This window comes from Anomaloglossus baeobatrachus, chromosome 2 (assembly GCF_048569485.1).
Source record: "Anomaloglossus baeobatrachus isolate aAnoBae1 chromosome 2, aAnoBae1.hap1, whole genome shotgun sequence".
NCBI lineage: Eukaryota > Metazoa > Chordata > Amphibia > Anura > Aromobatidae > Anomaloglossus > Anomaloglossus baeobatrachus.
This window is the reverse complement of record NC_134354.1, coordinates 356,650,933-356,670,308: the sequence shown is the minus strand read 5'-3', so window position 1 is coordinate 356,670,308 and position 19,376 is coordinate 356,650,933. Positions and strand designations below refer to the sequence as shown.

General features: G+C 40.1%; 4 non-coding genes across 4 annotated transcripts; all 4 read right to left on the bottom strand.

Annotated features, from left to right (window-relative positions):
• Window positions 1-8,023: 8,023 nt before the first annotated feature.
• On the bottom strand, window positions 8,024-8,096 carry TRNAV-UAC (transfer RNA valine (anticodon UAC)). Its single transcript has one exon. It is a non-coding gene; the product is annotated as a tRNA-Val (tRNA).
• A 2,942-nt stretch (window positions 8,097-11,038) lies between these two features.
• On the bottom strand, window positions 11,039-11,111 carry TRNAV-AAC (transfer RNA valine (anticodon AAC)). Its single transcript has one exon. It is a non-coding gene; the product is annotated as a tRNA-Val (tRNA).
• Window positions 11,112-17,064: 5,953 nt separating this feature from the next.
• Window positions 17,065-17,137, bottom strand: TRNAV-UAC (transfer RNA valine (anticodon UAC)). Its single transcript has one exon. It is a non-coding gene; the product is annotated as a tRNA-Val (tRNA).
• Window positions 17,138-18,053: 916 nt separating this feature from the next.
• Window positions 18,054-18,126, bottom strand: TRNAV-AAC (transfer RNA valine (anticodon AAC)). Its single transcript has one exon. It is a non-coding gene; the product is annotated as a tRNA-Val (tRNA).
• Window positions 18,127-19,376: the final 1,250 nt, after the last annotated feature.

Sequence of the window (19,376 nt, the reverse complement as noted above, 5' to 3'; positions counted from 1 at the left end):
GAGTCCATATACATTTTTTTTTAATTATTTATTTAAATAACTAAAAACAAAATGGGCTTCCCTGTATTTTGATTGCTGGACATCACAGTGCTGTAAAAATAAATCTTTAAAAAAATGACGTAGCGCTCCGCGGTATTTTTGATTCTCAGCGCAGATAAAGCAGACAGCTATGGGTTGCCACCCCAGTCTGCCTGCCGTTACCTTGGTTGGCAATCAAAATACAGGGAAGCCCATTAATTTTTTTCTATTTAAAAAATAGTTAAAAAAAAAATGACGTTGGGTCCCCCCATTTTTGATAGCCAGCTAAGGTAAAGCAGACGGCTGTAGCCTGAAAACCACAGCTGGCAGCTTTACCGTGGTTGGGGATCCAATGTGGAGGTCCCCTCAGGCTCTTTTTTATAATTATTTTATAAATATTAATAATTACACAATAAAAGTAGGGTCCCCCCCAAATTGGATCACCAGCCAAGGTAAAGCGGACAGCTGTGGTCTGGTATTCTCAGGGTGGGAAGGTCCATAGTTATTGGGCCTTCACAGCCTAAAAATAGCAGGCCGCAGGCACCCCAGAGGTGGCGCATCCACTAGATGCGCCAATCCTGGCGCTTCACCCCAGCTCATCCCGTGCCCTGGTGCAGTGGCAAACGGGGCAATAAATCGGGTTGATACTAGCTGTAAAGTCACCTGAGATCAAGCCCAGCAGTTTGTGATGTTATGGCGTCTATTAGATACCCAACATCATAAACTGTCAGTACTAACAAAAAAAAAAAATTGACAAAAGAAATTTATTTGAAAAAACAGTCCCCAAAACATTTCCTCTTTCACCAATTTATTGTAAGAAAAAAAATAAAGGGGTCCCACGACGACTCTGGACCGTCTAGAATATGGGGGGGGAGACACTCAGGGAACGTATCCCCCATTTTCTAGGAGTGCGGACCCTTCATGTGAGGAGTGTGGGTGCAATGAATCTGCACTCACTCTCCCCGGTCCACAGCAGCAGAGTCCATGTCGTAATGGTTGCTACCAAAGCTGCAATGCCCTGCTCATGAGGTAAGGGCATGCCTAATCAGGAGAACTACTGTAGAGGAAGCTCTGCTCACTGGTATATAGGTGCTCAGAGGTAATAATAGATAAAATTAGTGAGTAACCTCGGCACTCTAAATCTCCCAGACTAAGTCAGTAAGTCACAATGGATAGTAATGCAAAATCACTCTTTATTGGTCCGTATTAAGAAAAAAAATTTTTTCATAAGCATATATGTTTTTGTCCAAAACAAGTTACAAATGACGTTTCGGCCTGAGCCTTCGTCAGATTGGACTTATCTGCATGTAATCATGAAAAATGACAATAATCAGTATCACATAAGAGTGAGAGAACAATAACATAAACTCGAACAATGTAGAGGTACAATTGGGATGCAGCAAAAAAATTGCAACACAGTAAGAAATGAAACACATGATACAAATGTCATAATACAGTACAAGGACAATATAGTAATGACAAATATGGGGTCAGAGTAGGCTTAGACAGCTCTGGTACGAAAAAGATGTCAATCACAAAGTAACATGTTCAGTAGGTGTAGAGCTACAGTATGCATGGCAGAGCTAATGGGTAGACCGACCATAGAAAAAGAACGGAGAAAAAGTGGAGAAAAAGTGGAGAAAAAATGGATAACAAGTGAAGAAAAAGTGGAGAAAAAGTGGAGAAAAAAATGGCTAAAAAGTGGAGAAAAAGTGGAGAAAAAGTGGAGAAAAAAAGGATAAAAAGTGGAGAAAAAGTGGAGAAAAAGTGGAGAAGTGGAGAAGAAGTGGAGAAAAAGTGGAGAAAAAGTGGAGCACCCTTTGGTGCCTTTCATGTGGCACTAAGGGGTGCTTCGCTTTGTATTTAGCCAAAAAAATGAAAACAAAATGACGTAGGGTTCCCCCTAGTTTTGTAGCCAGCTAGGGTAAAGCAGACGGCTGCAGCCTGCAGGCCACAGCTGGCAACCTCACCTTGGCTGGTAATCCAAAACTGAGGGCACCCCACGCTGTTATTTTAAATTAAATAAATAATTAAAAAAAAAACCACGTAGGGGTCCCCCAAAATTGGATCACCAGCCAAGGTAAAGCAGACAGCTGAGGCCTGATATTCTCAGACTAGGGAGTTCCATGGTTATTGGACTCTCCCCAGCCTAAAAATAGCAGGCCGCAGCCGCCCCAGAAGTGGCGCATCCATTAGATGCGCCAATCCTGGTGCTTCGCCCCAGTTCATCCCGCGCCCTGGTGCGGTGGCAAACGGGGTAATATATGGGGTTAATACCAGATGTGTAATGTCACCTGGCATTAAGCCCTGGGGTTGGTGAGGTCAGGCGTCTATCAGATACCCGACATCACCAACCCAGTCAGTAATAAAAAAAAATAGACGACAAACACATTTTTATTTGAAAAAACACTCCCCAAAACATTCCCTCTTTAACCATTTTATTAGAATGAAAAACAAATCCAGGTCTGGTGTAATCCAAGGGGTTGCCATGACGATCCACACTGTCCCAGTCAATGAAGAGCAGGATGTTCCCCATTGGCTGGGAGAGCAGTGCAGTGACCTGAGCTAACATCAATGGGTCAGCCCAGGTCACTGCAGGGGATGACAAGTGCTGCTGTCAGCGAGGTACATTACCTGCGCTGATCTCCAGCACACTGACAGCCCCTGTCACTGAGTTCAATGACCGCCGCCTTCACAGCCAAGAATCGCGAGAGGCCCGTGTCGTCACCGCTAGTCAGTCTCGGGTCGGAAGCGAGAGAAGGTGATGTGACAAGCGGCGGCCATGAAGGACAGTGACAGCGCTGAGGTCGGGATGGCGGGACTTCATCACCGCAGGCAGGGCCGGCTCCAGGTTTTTGTGGGCCCCGGGCGGAAGAGTCCCAGTGGGCCCCATAAACACGCAGACATACACACATACACAGATACATACACGTACATATACATATTTAAAGACAAACTCACAAAAATACATATAAACAGACAAATCTATACAGTCATATACACTGACATACATAGATACACATCATACATGCATACATACAGAGACACACACTGCTATGCTCCATACATACATACATACAGACACACACATACTGCTCTGCATGCATACATACATATAGACAGACACACACACACTGCTCTGCTACATACATACATATAGACAGACACACACATACTGCTCAGCTGCATACATACATACAGACACACACACACACACTGCTCTGCTGCATACATACATACAGACAGACACGCATACTGCTCTGCTGCATACATACATGCATACATACATACAAACAGACACGCATACTGCTCTTCTGCATACATACATACATACATACAGACAGACACGCATACTGCTCTGCATGCATACATACAGACACGCATACTACTCTGCTGCATACATACATACAGACAGACACGCATATTGCTCTGCTGCATATATATATACATACATACAGACACGCATACTACTCTGCTGCATATATACATACATACAGACATGCATACTGCTCTGCTACATATACATACATACAGACACGTATACTGCTCTGCTGCATACATACATGCATACATACAGACAGACACGCATACTACTCTGCTACATATATACATACATACATACAGACACGCATACTGCTCTGCTGCATATATACATACATACACGCATACTGCTCTGCTGCATATATACATACATACATACATACACGCATACTGCTCTGCTGCATATATACATACATACAGACACGCATACTGCTCTGCTGCATACATACATACATACATACAGACACATATACTGCTCTGCTGCATACATACATACATACAGACACGCATACTGCTCTGCTGCATATATACATACATACACGCATACTGCTCTGCTGTATATATACATACATACAGACACGCATACTGCTCTGCTGCATATATACATACATACATACAGACACGCATACTGCTCTGCTGCATATATACATACATACATACAGACACGCATAATTCTCTGCTGCATATATATATACATACAGACACGCATACTACTCTGCTACATATATACATGCATACAGACACATATACTGCTCTGCTGCATACATACATGCATACATACAGAGAGACACGCATATTGCTCTGCTGCATATATATATATATATACATACATACAGACACGCATACTACTCTGCTACATATATACATACAGTTAGGTCCAGAAATATTTGGACAGTGACACAAGTTTTGTTATTTTTGCTGTTTACAAAAACATGTTCAGACATACAATTATATATATAATATGGGCTGAAAGTGCACACTCCCAGCTGCAATATGAGAGTTTTCACATCCAAATCGGAGAAAGGGTTTAGGAATCATAGCTCTGTAATGCATAGCCTCCTCTTTTTCAAGGGACCAAAAGTAATTGGACAAGGGACTCTAAGGGCTGCAATTAACTCTGAAGGCGTCTCCCTCGTTAACCTGTAATCAATGAAGTAGTTAAAAGGTCTGGGTTGATTACAGGTGTGTGGTTTTGCATTTGGAAGCTGTTGCTGTGACCAGACAACATGCGGTCTAAGGAACTCTCAATTGAGGTGAAGCAGAACATCCTGAGGCTGAAAAAAAAGAAAAAATCCATCAGAGAGATAGCAGACATGCTTGGAGTAGCCAAATCAACAGTCGGGTACATTCTGAGAAAAAAGGAATTGACTGGTGAGCTTGGGAACTCAAAAAGGCCTGGGCATCCACGGATGACAACAGTGGTGGATGATCGCCGCATACTTTCTTTGGTGAAGAAGAACCCGTTCACAACATCAACTGAAGTCCAGAACACTCTCAGTGAAGTAGGTGTATCTGTCTCTAAGTCAACTGTAAAGAGAAGACTCCATGAAAGTAAATACAAAGGGTTCACATCTAGATGCAAACCATTCATCAATTCCAAAAATAGACAGGCCAGAGTTAAATTTGCTGAAAAACACCTCATGAAGCCAGCTCAGTTCTGGAAAAGTATTCTATGGACAGATGAGACAAAGATCAACCTGTACCAGAATGATGGGAAGAAAAAAGTTTGGAGAAGAAAGGGAACGGCACATGATCCAAGGCACACCACATCCTCTGTAAAACATGGTGGAGGCAACGTGATGGCATGGGCATGCATGGCTTTCAATGGCACTGGGTCACTTGTGTTTATTGATGACATAACAGCAGACAAGAGTAGCCGGATGAATTCTGACGTGTACCGGGATATACTTTCAGCCCAGATTCAGCCATATGCCGCAAAGTTGATCGGATGGCGCTTCATAGTACAGATGGATAATGACCCCAAGCATACAGCCAATGCTACCCATGAGTTCATGAGTGCAAAAAAGTGGAACATTCTGCAATGGCCAAGTCAATCACCAGATCTTAACCCAATTGAGCATGCATTTCACTTGCTCAAATCCAGACTTAAGACGGAAAGACCCACAAACAAGCAAGACCTGAAGGCTGCGGCTGTAAAGGCCTGGCAAAGCATTAAGAAGGAGGAAACCCAGCGTTTGGTGATGTCCATGGGTTCCAGACTTAAGGTAGTGATTGCCTGCAAAGAATTCGCAACAAAATACTGAAAATAAAAATATTTTGTTTGGGTTTGGTTTATTTGTCCAATTACTTTTGACCTCCTAAAATGTGGAGTGTTTGTAAAGAAATGTGTACAATTCCTACAATTTCTATCAGATATTTTTGTTCAAACCTTCAAATTAAATGTTACAATCTGCACTTGAATTCTGTTGTAGAGGTTTCATTTCAAATCCAATGTGGTGGCATGCAGAGCCCAACTCGCGAAAATTGTGTCACTGTCCAAATATTTCTGGACCTAACTGTACATACATACAGACACGCATACTGCTCTGCTGCATATATACATACATACAGACACGCATACTGCTCTGCTGCATATATACATACATACATACAGACACGCATACTGCTCTGCCGCATACATACATGCATACATACAGACAGACACGCATATTGCTCTGCTGCATATATATATACATACAGACACGCATACTACTCTGCTACATATATACATACATGCAGACACGTATACTGCTCTGCTGCATACATACATACATGCACACATACAGACAGACACGCATATTGCTCTGCTGCATATATATATACATACATACAGACACTCATACTACTCTGCTACATATATACATACATACATACAGACACGCATACTGCTCTGCTGCATATATACATACATACAGACACGCATACTGCTCTGCTGCATATATACATACATACATACAGACACGTATACTGCTCTGCTGCATATATATATACTTACATACAGACACGTATACTGCTCTGCTGCATATATACATGCATACATACAGACACGCATACTGCTCTGCTGCATATATACATACATACAGACACGCATACTGCTCTGCTGCATATACACATACATACATACAGACACGCATACTGCTCTGCTGCATATATACATACATATAGACACGCATACTGCTCTGCTGCATGCATACATACAAACACACACCTTGCTCTGCGGGGCCCACACACGCGGCTCCGGGGGCCTCACACAAGGCTCTGCGGGGCCCACACATGCACGGGGGGTCAGGGAGGGGCGGGGAGGGAGTGATGTCCCACATACTGATCAGGTTACGGTGCAGATGGGGCCCACACAGCGCCGGAGGGAAGCAATGTGCTGGGGGTCGCTGGCTGGCACTGTGACTCCTTCATCTGTGTGACCGAGCAGGACGCCGGGCGGTAGCTCCGCCCACAGATGATGCTCAATGCAGGAGAACACAGTGAACGCTGTGGTCTGCGGGCCTTAAAGAGCCGGCAGCCACAGTTTCCAGTGCCAAGGACTGCTGCCCCCGGGCCAACCGCAGGTAAGCCGAGCGGGACCGTGTGTGTGTGTGTGTGTGTGTGTGTGTGTGTATACGTGTGTACGTGTGTACATGCCGCGGGCAGGAGGGGGCGGAGCGAGCTGAGCGGGGAAGTGTGGGCTTCCTGCACGTAACTAGGATAAACATCGGGTTACTAACCAAAGCGCTTTGGTTTGATACCCGATGTTTATCTTGGTTACCAGCTTGTGGCAGGCTGCCAGCGATGGCTCCTGCACACTATAGCTGTAAAAAGCCCTGCTTTTTGCTGCTAGAACCGTTCTCGAACGTATCTAGAACTATCGAGCTTTTGCAAAAAGATCGAGTTCTAGTTCGATCTCGAACAGCCTCCAAAATCACTCGAGCCTAGAACTGGAGAACCTTGAACCTCGAACCGCGCTCAACTCTACCCAGGACCTTCTGCATGTTAAGCAGAAATGATGACCACTACACTATGAAACCTGACGAAAAGTTACTGTGTATTGGCTAGCAGAGCAGAATTGTGACTGACGGGGCCTTTTTATTGCTGAAGGAAAGTATTTTTGGTTAATGAAACATTTACAATTATTATTACATATTTTACCAGTTTTATTCCTACAAAGGGATTTTGCTTAAATTGAAGTTTATATTGAATGTGTTACTTTTTTCTCCATAGTTTGGTCTTTTGCTTTTGTATTTATGGGAACTATATATTTTGAAACAAATAGGATTTTTATAATATGGGATTATGTTTTCTGCTAAAACGGTCAATAAAAAAGAAACCCAAAATCGTAGTTCTCTTTGTGATGGAAGCCAAAATGTATTGTCATTTGGCAACAAAACCAAGAATTTAACATATTACAAGTCGATAGGAAATTACTTCAACACCAAAAACAAATTGGTTTCACTGGGGATTGAACCCAGGACCTTCTGAGTGTGAAGCAGACGTGATGACCACTACACTATGAAACCTTTAAAATTCTGCAAAGTAATGGCAATTAGAGACGAGTTTTGACCGCCAGGGAAAAAAAAACAAATTCGTAGCTCTGTTGGTGATGGAAGCTAAAACATCCAGTTATTCGGCAACAAAGCCAAGAACTTTATATACTGCAGGTTGATAGGGGATTATTTCAACACCAAGAACACATGGGTTTCACTGGGGATTGAACCCAGGACCGTCTGCGTGTAAAGCAGACGTGATTTCCACTACACTATGAAACCTTTGAAATCCTGCAAAGTAATGGCCATTAGAGACGAGTTTTGACCGCCAGGGGAAAAAAAACAAATTCGTAGCTCTGTTGGGGATGGAAGCCAAAACATACCATCATTCAGCAACAAAGCCAAGAACTTCATATATTGTAGTTTAATTGAGTATTATTTCAACACCAAGAACAGATTGGTTTTACTGGGGATTGAACGCAGGACCTTCTGCGTGTTAAGCAGACGTGATGACCACTACTCTATGAAACCTGATGGAAAGTTACTGTGTATTGGCTAGCAGAGCAGAATTGTGACTGACGGGGCCTTTTTATTGCTGAAGGAAAGTATTTTTGGTTAATGAAACATTTACAATTTTTATTACATATTTTACCAGTTTTATTCCTACAAAGGGATTTTGCTTAAAAGGACGTTTACATTGAATGTGTTACTTTTTTCCACATAGTTTAGTTGTTTGCTTTTGTATTTAAAGGAACTATATATTTTGAAACAAACAGGATTTTAATAATATGGGATTATGTTTTCTGCTAAAATGGTCAATAAAAAAGAAACCCAAAATCGTAGTTCTCTTGGTGATGGAAGCCAAAATATATTATCAGTTGGCAACAAAACAAAGAATTTCATATGTTACAGGTTGATAGCAAATTACTTTAACAGCGAAAACGGCTTGTTTTTACTGGGGATTGAACCCAGGACCTTCTGCATGTGAAGTAGACGTGATGACCACTCCACTATGAAACCTGTGAAATCCTGCAAAGTAATAGCATTTAGAGACGAGTTTTGACCGCCAGGGGAAAAAAAAAAAATTATTTGTAGTTCTGTTTGTGATGGAAGCCAAAACATACCGTCATTCGGCAACAATGCCGAGAACTTCATATATTGTAGTTGGATAGCTTATGATTTCAACACTAAGAACAGATTGGTTTCACTGGGGATTGAACCCAGGCCTTTCTGCGTGTTAAGCAGACGTGATGACCACTACATTATGAAACCTGACAAAAAGTTACTGTGTATTGGCTAGCAGAGCAGAATTGTGACTGACGGGGCCTTTTTATTGCTGAAGGAAAGTATTTTTGGTTAATGAAACATTTACAATTATTATTACATATTTTACCAGTTTTATTCCTACAAAGGGATTTTGCTTAAATTGAAGTTTATATTGAATGTGTTACTTTTTTCTCCATAGTTTGGTCTTTTGCTTTTGCATTTATGGGAACTATATATTTTGAAACAAATAGGATTTTTATAATATGGGATTATGTTTTCTGCTAAAATGGTCAATAAAAAAGAAACCAAAAATCGTAGTTCTCTTTGTGATGGAAGCCAAAATGTATTGTCATTTGGCAACGAAACCAAGAATTTCACATATTACAAGTCGATAGGAAATTACTTCAACACCAAAAACAGATTGGTTTCACTGGGGATTGAACCCAGGACTTTCTGCATGTGAAACAGACGTGATGACCACTACACTATGAAACCTTTGAAATCCAGCAAAATAATGGCAATTAGAGATGAGTTTTGACCGCTAGGGGAAAAAAAACAAATTCGTAGCTCTGTTGGTGATGGAAGCTAAAACATCCCGTTATTCGGCAACAAAGCCAAGAACTTCATATATTGTAGTTTAATTAAGTATTATTTCAACACCAAGAACATATTGGTTTTACTGGGGATTGAATGCAGGACCTTCTGCGTGTTAAGCAGACGTGATGACCACTACTTTATGAAACCTGATGGAAAGTTACTGTAAATTGGCTAGCAGAGCAGGATTGTGACTGACGGGGCCTTTTTATTGCTGAAGGAAAGTATTTTTGGTTAATGAAACATTTACAATTTTAATTACATATTTTACCAATTTTATTCCTACAAAGGGATTTTGCTTAAAAGGAAGTTTACATTGACTGTGTTACTTTTTTCCACATAGTTTAATTGTTTGCTTTTGTATTTAAAGGAACTATATATTTTGAAGCAAACAGGATTTTTATAATATGGGATTATGTTTTCTGCTAAAATGGTCAATAAAAAAGAAACCCAAAATCGTAGTTCTCTTGGTGATGGAAGCCAAAATATATTATCAGTTGGCAACAAAAGAAAGAATTTCATATGTTACAGGTTGATATCAAACTACTTCCCATCATTCGGCAACAAAGCCAAGAACTTCATATATTGTAGTTTAATTGAGTATTATTTCAACACCAAGAACAGATTGGTTTTACTGGGGATTGAACGCAGGACCTTCTGCGCGTTAAGCAGACGTGATGACCACTACTCTATGAAACCTGATGAAAAGTTACTGTGAATTGGCTAGCAGAGCAGAATTGTGACTGACGGGGCCTTTTTATTGCTGAAGAAAGTATTTTTTGTTAATGAAACATTTACAATTTTTATTACATATTTTACCAGTTTTATTCCTACAAAGGGATTTTGCTTAAAAGGAAGTTTACATTGAATGTGTTACTTTTTTCCACATAGTTTAATTGTTTGCTTTTGTATTTAAAGGAACTATATATTTTGAAACAAACAACATTTTTATAATATAGGATTATGTTTTCTGCTAAAATGGTCAATAAAAAAGAAACCCAAAATCGTAGTTCTCTTGGTAATAAAAGCCAAAATATATTATCAGTTGGCAACAAAACAAAGAATTTCATATGTTACAGGTTGATAGCAAATTACTTCAACAGCGAAAACGGCTTGTTTTTACTGAGGATTGAACCCAGGACCTTCTGCGTGTGAAGTAGACGTGATGACGACTCCACTACGAAACTTGTGAAATTCTGCAAAGTAATGGCATTTAGAGACGAGTTTTGACCGCCAGGGGAAAAAAATAATAATTTGTAGTTCTGATTGTGATGGAAGCCAAGACATCCCGTCATACGGCAACAAAGCCGAGAACTTCAAATATTGTAGTTGGATAGCCTATTATTTCAACACTAAGAACAGATTGGTTTCACTGGGGATTGAACCCAGGACCTTCTGCGTGTTAAGCAGACGTGATGACCACTACACTATGAAACCTGACGATAAGTTACTGTGTATTGGCTAGCAGAGCAGAATTGTGACTGACGGGGCCTTTTTATTGCTGAATGAAAGTATTTTTGGTAAATGAAACATTTACAATTATTATTACATATTTTACCAGTTTTATTCCTACAAAGGGATTTTGCTTAAATTGAAGTTTATATTGAATGTGTTACTTTTTTCTCCATAGTTTGGTCTTTTGCTTTTGTATTTATGGGAACTATATATTTTGAAACAAACAGGATTTTTATAATGCAAGAGAAACAGGAGAGCAGATGTGGTTGAAATGCAAAAGAGAATGACAAATTTTATTACATCATAAAAAACAGTTTTTAGATGTAGCACAGAAAAATACATATAGGTGCAACAACAGAGGGCACCTTGGCACATAAAGAGTTAATCAGAATTAACAAGGCAAGTAGAATACATAAGACAACAAGTATACAGCACAGATGGCAAAAAATACAAAGTTACATGCCAGGTGATACCAGAGAACAATAGCTGGTGTGCAAGATAAGATAAAATTATACAGCACACTGGGTTTGTCAGTATATGCAAGCAATGATACATATCAGTGGCTAAATATATGCAAACACTGCTCACCAGCATGTCAGGTGATACCAGAGAACAATAGCTGGTGTGCAAGATAAGATAAAGTTATACAGCACACTGGGTTTGTCAGTATATGCAAGCAATGATACATATCAGTAGCTAAATATATGCAACACTGCTCACCAGCATGCCAGGTGATACCAGAGAACAATAGCTGGTGTGCAAGATGAGATAAAGTTATACAGCACACTGGGTTTGTCAGTATATGCAAACAATGATATATACCAGTGGCTAAAAGAATGTAAACACCGCTCACCAGCAATGATATAAAGTGCCAGATTAAGTGCAGGAGCCAGAGACCAAAAGTTCCCCCTCAGAAGCAAGATAACGTGCTTTTCAGGTCTTGTTAGTATAACCCTTCATCAGACCAAGGAGGGGTGGTGACTCATCTGTTCCCAGAAGCTTTAATAGACCATATGGTTCATCACATGGATCGGACCGGCCAGTCAGTGCAGGTTTAAGCTGGCACATGCGCGGTCATTGCTAATCCCACTAGCAGATGCGAGTGACGTCAAGCCGAGGAGTGCAGGGGAGAGGGCGAAGGCAACGCCCTCCACGAGCAAAACTCCGCCCTTGAGACATCGCTAAGCATGCCAGGGAGAGAAGAAAGACCAGGCATGTGCACACCACACATACTGGAACATACAAAGATACAGATATACGGGCTCCCACACAAACAGCTGTATAGGAACGCCAAGGAAAGAGGGCAAAGAAATAATGAAATGGCAGGAATCACAAGAATAACAGTAGTTAGCCCTCGACCAAGCAGTATCTAATCCCGGCTGTCATGGGGGAAGCCACCTTGTAATCATAGTCCAGATGCATGATGTATTCAGGTAGTCATATTAACAGAGGCAGTGATCCATAGGGAGCAGAAGATGGAAGCTGCAAAGAAAAGGGCACAAAATGGCATAAAACACTTGCAGCAATAAAATTAGAATATAAAAACAGAGGTAAAAAATTGCATAGGTGGTAAAAAACCACATCTAGCAAAAAAAGTGGGGAGGGGAATAGGACAGGGGTCTAAAGGAAGGGGGCAAAGCTAAGGGACTCATTCAGACCAGACGGAGCCATAGTACCCAGTAGGGTGATCCATTTGGTTTCTTTTTGGGCGAGGATCTTTTTAAGGTTCCCGCCCCTATTGCCGCCATGTACGACATCTATCCCTATGACACGCAATGATCTCGCATTACATCCGTGATGGTTCCGAAAATGCCTAGGAAGGGTCTTAAGAGTAGAAATATCGGTCACCGTCTTGGCAGCACCAATGTCTCTCACATGTTCACGCACTCTCACCCGCAATTCCCTAGAAGTTAAACCTATGTATATCTTAGGGCAACTACATTTAGCATAATAGATAACATAGGAAGTTGCGCATGAGATGTAACACCTAATATCAAATGTCCGACTACCATCTGCAGTGGAAAAGGTCTTACTGCGAGAGACATTGGTGCACGCAAGACAGCGACCGCAGGGAAAACACCCGCGAATAGGATTAGTAGAACCAAAGGGATGGGAAATCACAGGAACGTAATGACTATGTACGAGAAAATGTCGTAGATTTTTGGAACGGCGTGCCGTCATTAGAGGATAATCAGAGACCAAATCCCTTAGGGTAGGATCAGATTTTAGTATCCGCCAGTGTTTGTTTAATATGGCACGCATGTTATGCCATTCATGGTTGCACGCAGATATGAATCGAGCCTCTCCTGCTCCCGTATTCGCCTGACTAGATGGCTGCAGAAGCTCCTGTCGATTGGTATTCTTTGCCCTATTGTACCCCTTCTTTATGACACGACGGCTATATCCCCTATTAACCAATCTCGATGTTAGATCATTGGCCTGGGACTGAAAATTATCAGATGTAGAGCATATCCGCCTCATTCTGAGAAATTGCCCATCCGGGATGGCTTGGATGGTACTAACAGGATGAGAAGATGAGGCATGTAAAAGGGAGTTGACCGAGGTAGGCTTCCTAAAGACATCCGTCTGTAGTTGCCGACCACGGTCAACTCCAATCATAATATCCAAAAAATCAATAGACTGTAAATCATATCTAAAAGTGAGCTTAAGGTTCAATGAATTATGGTTTAAAACACCCATAAAGTCCGAGAGCTGCTCCACGGTACCCTGCCACAAAACAAAAACATCATCAATATATCTTAACCAGCACTGCGCATGGGTAGCGGCCGGCACGCCCTCGTCGCCAAAAATGCCCCTCACCCAATGGCCGAGGAACATATTAGCGTACGAAGGCGCACAGGCCGCGCCCATCGCAGTGCCTCTGGTCAGTAAATTACAACCGGTCTTTGAAAATGAAGAAATTGTGTGTCAGGATAAAGTGGAGCAGCTCCAGGATCAGCTCACATAAATGGCCATCACGGTTGGTATTGCTCAGAAAGAAGCGGACTGCCTCCAGACCATCATGGTTAATATTGGTATAAAGTGACTCTATGTCCGACGTGACAAGAAGGGTATCAGAATCCACAAAAATCCCGTCGACCCTATTCAGGACGTCCGTCATATCCTTAACATAAGATGGCAATGTTTCCACAAGAGGTTTTAAATAATAGTCGATAAAGCGACAGACAGGGTCGCATAAGCCATCTATGCCGGATACGATAGGGCGCCCCGGAGGGTGTTCGGGATTCTTGTGGATCTTGGGCAGGAGATAAAAGGTGGGGATTTTGGGAGATGCAACGAAGAGGCCATCAAAAACCTTCTTTGTTATAATTCCTTCATCCAAAGCCCCCTGCAAGATCCGGTATAGCAAATCTGAGAAGGGGAATGTATGTTTAATAGGATTTTTATAATATGGGATTATGTTTTCTGCTAAAATGGTCAATAAAAAAGAAACCCAAAATCGTAGTTCTTTTGGTGATGGAAGTCAAAATGTATTGTCATTTGGCAACGAAACCAAGAATTTCATATATTACAAGTCGATAGGAAAATACTTCAACACCAAAAATAGATTGGTTTCACTGGGGTTGAACCCAGGACCTTCTGCGTATGAAGCAGACGTGATGACCTCTACACTATGAAACCTTTGAAATCCTGTAAAGTAATGTCAATTAGAGAAGAGTTTTCACCACCAGGGGAAAAAAAACAAATTCGTAGCTCTGTTGGTGATGGAAGCCAAAACATCCCGTCATTCGGCAACAAAGCCAAGAACTTCATATATGGCAGGTTGATAGCACTACACTATGAAACCTGATGAAAAGTTACTGTGTATTGGCTAGCAGAGCAGAATTGTGACTGACGGGGCCTTTTTATTGCTGAAGGAAAGTATTTTTGGTTAATGAAACATTTATAATTTTTATTATATATTTTACCAGTTTTATTCCTACAAAGGGATTTTGCTTAAATTGAAGTTTACATTGAATGTGTTACTTTTTTCTACATAGTTTAGTCGTTTGCTTTTGTATTTATGGGAACTATATATTTTAAAACAAATAGGATTTTTATAATATGGGATTATGTTTTCTGCTAAAATGGTCAATAAAAAAGAAACCCAAAATCGTAGTTCTCTTTGTGATGGAAGCAAAAATGTATTGTCATTTGGCAGCGAAACCAAGAATTTCACATATTACAAGTCGATAGGAAATTACTTAAACACCAAAAGCAGATTGGTTTCACTGGGGATTGAAACCAGGACTTTCTGCGTGTGAAGCAGACGTGATGACCACTACACTATGAAACCTTTGAAATCCTACAAAGTAATGGCAATTAGAGACGAGTTTTGACCGCCAGGGGAAAAAAAGCAAATTCGTACCTCTGTTGGTGATGGAAGCTAAAACATCCCGTTATTCGGCAACAAAGCCAAGAACTTTATATATTGTAGTTTAATTGGGTATTATTTCAACACCAAGAACAGATTGGTTTTACTGGGGATTGAACGCAGGACTTTCTGCGTGTTAAGCAGACGTGATGACCACTACTCTATGAAACCTGATGGAAAGTTACTGTGTATTGGCTAGCAGAGCAGAATTGTGACTGACGGGGCCTTTTTATTGCTGAAGGAAAGTATTTTTGGTTAATGAAATATTTACAATTTTTATTACATATTTTACCAGTTTTATTCCTACAAAGGGATTTTGCTTAAATGGAAGTTTACATTGAATGTGTTAGTTTAGTCGTTTGCTTTTGTATTTAAAGGAACTATATATTTTGAAACAAACAGGATTTTTATAATATGGGATTATGTTTTCTGCTAAAATGGTCAATAAAAAAGAAACCCAAAATCGTAGTTCTTTTGGTGATGGAAGCCAAAATATATTATCAGTGGCAACAAAACCAAGAATTTCATATATTACAGGTGTATAGCATATTAATTCAACAGCGAAAACGGCTTGTTTTTACTGGGGATTGAACCCAGGACCTTCTGCGTGTGAAGCAGACGTGATGACGACTCCACTATGAAACTTGTGAAATCCTGCAAAGTAATGGCATTTAGAGACGAGTTTTGACCGCCAGGGGAAAAAAATAATAATTTGTAGTTCTGTTTGTGATGGAAGCCAAGACATCCCGTCTTACGGCAACAAAGCCGAGAACTTCATATATTGTAGTTGGATAGCGTATTATTTCAACACTAAGAACAGATTGGTTTCACTGGGGATTGAACCCAGGACCTTCTGCGTGTTAAGCAGATGTGATGCCCACTACACTATGAAACCTGACGATAAGTTACTGTGTATTGGCTAGCAGAGCAGAATTGTGACTGACGGGGCCTTTTTATTGCTGAAGGAAAGTATTTTTGGTTAATGAAACATTTACAATTATTATTACATATTTTACCAGTTTTATTCCTACAAAGGGATTTTGCTTAAATTGAAGTTTATATTGAATGTGTTACTTTTTTCTCCATAGTTTGGTCTTTTGCTTTTGTATTTATGGGAACTATATATTTTGAAACAAATAGGATTTTTATAATATGGGATTATGTTTTCTGCTAAAATGGTCAATAAAAAAGAAACCCAAAATCGTAGTTCTCTTTGTGATGGAAGCCAAAATGTATTGTCATTTGGCAACGAAACCAAGAATTTCACATATTACAAGTCGATAGGAAATTACTTAAACACCAAAAACAGATTGGTTTCACTGGGGATTGAACCCAGGACCTTCTGCGTGTTTAGCAGACGTGATGACCACTACACTATAAAAGCTTTGAAAACCTGCAAAGTAATGGCAATTAGAGACGAGTTTTGACTGCAAGGGGAAAAAAAACAAATTCGTAGCTCTGTTGGTGATGGAAGCTAAAACATCCCGTTATTCGGCAACAAAGCAAAGAATTTTATATACTGCAGGTTGATAGGGGATTATTTCAACACAAAGAACACATGGGTTTCACTGGGGATTGAACCCAGGACCTTCTGCGTGTAAAGCAGACGTGATTTCCACTACACTATGAAACCTTTGAAAGCCTGCAAAGTAATGGCAATTAGAGACGAGTTTTGACCGCCAGGGAAAAAAAAACCAAATTCGTAGCTCTGTTCGGGATGGAAGCCAAAACATCCCATCATTCGGCAACAAAGCCAAGAACTTCATATATTGTAGTTTAATTGAGTATTATTTCAACACCAAGAACAGATTGGTTTTACTGGGGACTGAACGCAGGACCTTCTGCGCGTTAAGCAGACGTGATGACCACTACTCTATGAAACCTGATGGAAAGTTACTGTGCATTGGCTAGCAGAGCAGAATTGTGACTGACGTTGCCTTTTTATTGCTGAAGAAAGTATTTTTTGTTAATGAAACATTTACAATTTTTATTACATATTTTACCAGTTTTATTCCTACAAAGAAATTTTACTTAAAAGGAAGTTTACATTGAATGTGTTACTTTTTTCCACATGTTTTAGTTGTTTGCTTTTGTATTTAAAGGAACGATATATTTTGAAACAAACAGAATTTTTATAATATGGGATTATGTTTTCTGCTAAAATGGTCAATAAAAAAGAAACCCAAAATCGTAGTTCTCTTGGTAATAAAAGCCAAAATATATTATCAGTTGGCAACAAAACAAAGATTTTCATATGTTACAGGTTGATAGCAAATTACTTCAACAGCGAAAATGGCTTGTTTTTACTGGGGATTGAACCCAGGACCTTCTGCGTGTGAAGTTGACGAAATGACGACTCCACTATGAAACTTGTGAAATCCTGCAAAGTAATGGCATTTAGAGACGAGTTTTGACCGCCAGGGGAAAAAAAATAATAATTTGTAGTTCTGTTTGTGATGGAAGCCAAAAAATCCCGTCATACGGCAACAAAGCCGAGAACTTCATATATTGTAGTTGGATAGCGTATTTTTTCAACACTAAGAACAGATTGGTTTCACTGGGGATTGAACCCAGGACCTTCTGCGTGTTAAGCAGATATGATGACCACTACACTATGAAACCTGACGATAAGTTACTGTGTATTGGCTAGCAGAGCAGAATTGTGACTGACGGGGCCTTTTTATTTCTGAAGGAAAGTATTTTTGGTTAATGAAACATTTACAATTATTATTACATATTTTACCAGTTTTATTCCTACAAAGTGATTTTGATTAAATTGAAGTTTATATTGAATGTGTTACTTTTTTCTCCATAGTTTGGTCTTTTGCTTTTGTATTTATGGGAACTATATATTTTGAAACAAATAGGATTTTTATAATATGGGATTATGTTTTCTGCTAAAATGGTCAATAAAAAAGAAACCCAAAATCGTAGTTCTCTTTGTGATGGAAGCCAAAATGTATTGTCATTTGGCAACGAAACCAAGAATTTCACATATTACAAGTCGATAGGAAATTATTTCAACACCAAAAACAGATTGGTTTCACTGGGGATTCAACCCAGGACCTTCTGCATGTGAAGCAGACGTGATGACCACTACACTATGAAACCTTTGAAATTCTGCAAAGTAATGGCAATTAGAGACGAGTTTTGACTGCCAGGGGAAAAAAAAACAAATTCGTAGCTCTGTTGGTGATGGAAGCTAAAACATCCCGTTATTCGGCAACAAAGCCAAGAACTTTATATACTGCGGGTTGATAGGGGATTATTTCAACACCAAGAACACATGGGTTTCACTGGGGATTGAACCCAGGACCTTCTGCGTGTGAAGCAGACGTGATTTCCACTACACTATGAAACCTTTGAAAGCCTGCAAAGTAATGGCAATTAGAGACGAGTTTTGACCGCCAGGGAAAAAAAAACCAAATTCGTAGCTCTGTTCGGGATGGAAGCCAAAACATCCCATCATTCGGCAACAAAGCCAAGAACTTCATATATTGTAGTTTAAGTGAGTATTATTTCAACACCAAGAACAGATTGGTTTTACTGGGGATTGAACGCAGGACCCTCTGCGTTTTAAGCAGACGTGATGACCACTACTCTATGAAACCTGATGGAAAGTTACTGTGTATTGGCTAGCAGAGCAGAATTGTGACTGACGGGGCCTTTTTATTGCTGAAGGAAAGTATTTTTGGTTAATGAAACATTTACAATTTTTATTACATATTTAACCAGTTTTATTCCTACAAAGGGATTTTGCTTAAAAGGAAGTTTACATTAAATGTGTTACTTTTTTCCACATAGCTTAGTTGTTTGCTTTTGTATTTAAAGGAACTATATATTTTGAAACAAAAAGGATTTTTATAATATGG